Source organism: Pinus tabuliformis, chromosome Q, assembly GCF_031772625.1.
Source record: "Pinus tabuliformis cultivar Carrire ecotype Pingquan chromosome Q, CPIR1, whole genome shotgun sequence".
Classification (NCBI taxonomy): Eukaryota; Viridiplantae; Streptophyta; class Pinopsida; order Pinales; family Pinaceae; genus Pinus; species Pinus tabuliformis.
Genome location: NC_142296.1, coordinates 1151365611 through 1151369305, shown reverse-complemented (window position 1 = coordinate 1151369305; position 3695 = coordinate 1151365611).

Sequence of the window (3695 nt, the reverse complement as noted above, 5' to 3'; positions counted from 1 at the left end):
CCATTTCATTTATGTTTTTAAGAATTTTCAAGAAGTTATGGGCAATGGTTTGGAGGTTGACATGGAATTGTGGCTCAGATCTCGGGACCACACCCTTTGAGTTGAACAATTTGTGTCACAACCACACTCGTGAAGGCCTATGAGTGCGGTTGGAGACCCTCAACCACATGGAGGCCTTGTCATGAATGTGGTTGGGGGTTAAATGGTGTGAAAGTGAGCCTCAAATAAGGCCTTGCTCACCTAGGGTGGTCCTTTTGGCCCTTGAGTGTGTTGTAGCCCTAGGGGATGTTGTGATTTGTAAGTTGGTGGTTAGTTTATATGCCCCACTTCCTTTTCTATAGCTTGGAGGCTGGGTCATGTCATAGTAGCTTTTCATCTCATGTTTATCCTTGCAGGCCAATGAAATTAGGTAAATGTGGGAGGGGTGGTGACAATACACATTGTATAATTCATATTTAAATGATTTTGTCAATAGCATCATAAAATTAGTCGTCCACCTTTATGAAAAAACCCCACAATTATTTTACTTTTGATCCCAAAAACTAGCCTTGCTCAAATTAGAATTTAAATTTTCAAGTACAAAAATCTTGATTGAAAGTCATAATACATAAAAAAAAATCTGTTATTTCTTGAAAGTCATACATACATACATTGAATCACAAAGACACATGCCCTTACCTTGATGATTGTGTTTTCTTTGAGTGGCTTGGATAGTGATATACAATGATATTATTTGTTGATTCCTTTTCATTTTAACTCTTCAACATGTATTTCCTTAGCTTCATCTTCGTTTTTATGCTCTTTCATTAGCTTTTCTTCAAGCGCTTATGGAATATTTTATTTTGTTCAACCTTAGAATCTTCATCTCATGTGTCATTAGGTATTGCAATTATTTTCTATGTAGTGGTTTCTTCATGTGGCCGCTTGGGCCCTTATTTATTACTAACTGGCATAACCTACAATACAATCTTTGTTTTCTTGTACCAAAGGTTCAAAAACTTATTTTGAATGTTAACGATAGCTTTATTAATTGAGATACTCTAAGGATAGCCTAAAAAAAAATCCGTATTATTGATCTCCATAACATAAAAATCTAAGTGAAACACATATTTTACAATCGTAATCTTCAATTCTTTCAAAATTTGAAAATTTCCATCCTGAATATATATTGTTTGCATGTTCTTCTAATATTTTAGTCAAGTTAAAATTTGTGAAATTATGTTTCCTTCTAGGGTTAATAGAAACAATGGCATTCCCTTGTTGAATATTTCCATGTGTTTTAATACGAAGTTGTCATGTGAAGATAAATCCTAGTATTATTTTTATCCTGAGTCACAAATTGAGACAATCTATCTAAAAATACTTTTTCATATTCTTCATGTGGAATTTTCCATAAATTGTCATTCTCAAGCAACATCCACTATATAACCTTGTTGTCTTTTAACTTCATACATACTCTCACTTTCTAGTTCTTTCCCCATTTGGAGTTCAATTTATTTATGTATTATTCAATACTAGGACTATCATCTTTTCTTGTAAAATAAATAATGTTTGAAAACCCCAAAAATATAACTAGGGTTTCAAAGAGAAACACTTACTTTTAGATGGAGTTGGTTTATGTTGTTAAAGTTTGAAGCCAAAGATGTAAAATTATTATAACTTGTGCTTTACTTGTTGTATTTTCTATTATGACCCAAATTATAAATTCCATTTTTCTTGGATCTTCTATCATTTATTTGGCAGAAATATATACTATGTATGAAAATATATCAATTCTATGATATTCATAGTTGTGAGTAGAGGAAACCCAAAAAAAAAAGTGTATGTTAAATTATCAATAACTTTATTTCCCAAACTTTTCTTTGGATTTTTGTTTTCAAATTGGTTATTTTATTAAGTGAAAATTATTTCTTGGTATAGATTATCCAAAATATACATGGAAAGTTTTAGAAGTGGAATTGAATGTTTCCATCCTATTTTTTGCCTCAAAACTGATGAAAAGAAAGAAAAAACTCTCCCACTTTATGCCTAGGGAAGGGTTTGGATACCATTTTTAGTAAAAATTGGAAGATATAAGAGAGGATCCACCATAAGAATTCCAATATGAACTCTTAATATATATATATATATAATTCACCATTTAAACAACATACAAATATAAAAAGAAGAAACTTAAAGTAGGATAAAACCATCAAACACTTCCTATGAAAGGAATCAATTTACAATCCATGCCTAGTACAAAACAATACAATCTGAAACACCTCCAATACAATGATACTCATGTGTATTGATACTTTCCCATGAAAATTCATTAGGTATATGCCAAATACCCCTTATTATTATATTACTTCCTTTTAATTACATTTAGGGCCTATTCAATTTTTTTGGCCACATTACATTCATTATCCCATTGGGTACCTCCCTAAGTACCCAATATTATCCTTCACGGGTACATTCTAGATTTACATAAAAATTATATACATATAGCATGTAATAACCATATGCATTTTTTTATATATGTATCCACATAGTAACAGTTGCTATTATCTTCAAGTTATCGTAAGAAATTGTCACATAGACTATTTCAAAATATGTATGTTTACGTTTGTGTTAGATTAAAGTGAAATTTTAGTGGAAGATGCACCAAACTTTACATGTAAATTATGTTTGTCAATTTTCACTTCTAACTACAATACATCATGATGTGTAAGGATTTATCATAGGTCGAACCTAATCATTTTCTTATTATACATAACAATTTTATGCAAGAATACAACATGTTATTATTCATGAATTCGTGTATTATTAGAACATATATATGTAATAATTTAATTATTAAAATAATAAAATTAGTGATAAAAAATCTTATTTTATTATTTGAGAGTGGAGGATGGAGAGTGGTTGTTTGCAGACACATGACTATTGGCCTTGTTGCACCTAACACCTCTAACATTACATCCCTTAGCGCATATGTCTTCCCCGTACAGAGAAATACCCTCGCATATCAGCCACGGATGAGGAACAAGTGGACTTATCTCATGGTCTGCTAGAAGGAACTTATATGACCTCATGACTACTTAATTTTCCATGAAAAAAACATACACATAAAACTAATATGTATCCTTAAAAACCCAATTTGAGGAAAAAATAGCTAACAAAATATTCTATTAGTGTCATTTGGCTAGACTGTGAGGTGGAATCATTGGTTGAGATTTGAGGTGGTTTGGCCTCTAGAAACCCTGGTATGTTTTGTCTTGGCTTATTCCATGAGATCCCACATTCATTCTAATAATATGGTGCAGGGTGATTGGATGAAAGAGAGTTTTGGTCCAACCCAATCTATGGTCGGATGTTATGTGGAAGTTATTTACTTGGTTGGTTATTTCATATGCTAATAAGAGTTATTCTTGTACTGTGATTCATGTGTATTCACATCAATTATGTTGGTGATATTATGGATGGGTTGATGAGGGTATATACTATTAAGTTTTTTTGGATCTATGTGGAGAGGGCATAGGGCCTTCTAGGTAATTCTTTGATGAATACCTGACTTTTATGACCAGATATGAACTCACAGCCTATAGCTTACAATTTTTCCATGTGTGTTGACGAAAATTCCTAGTTTGTTATGGTCAATCTAGGTCAGGTTTATGACTCAAGCTTGTATGTTTATCCTTATTTTCATATCATTTATG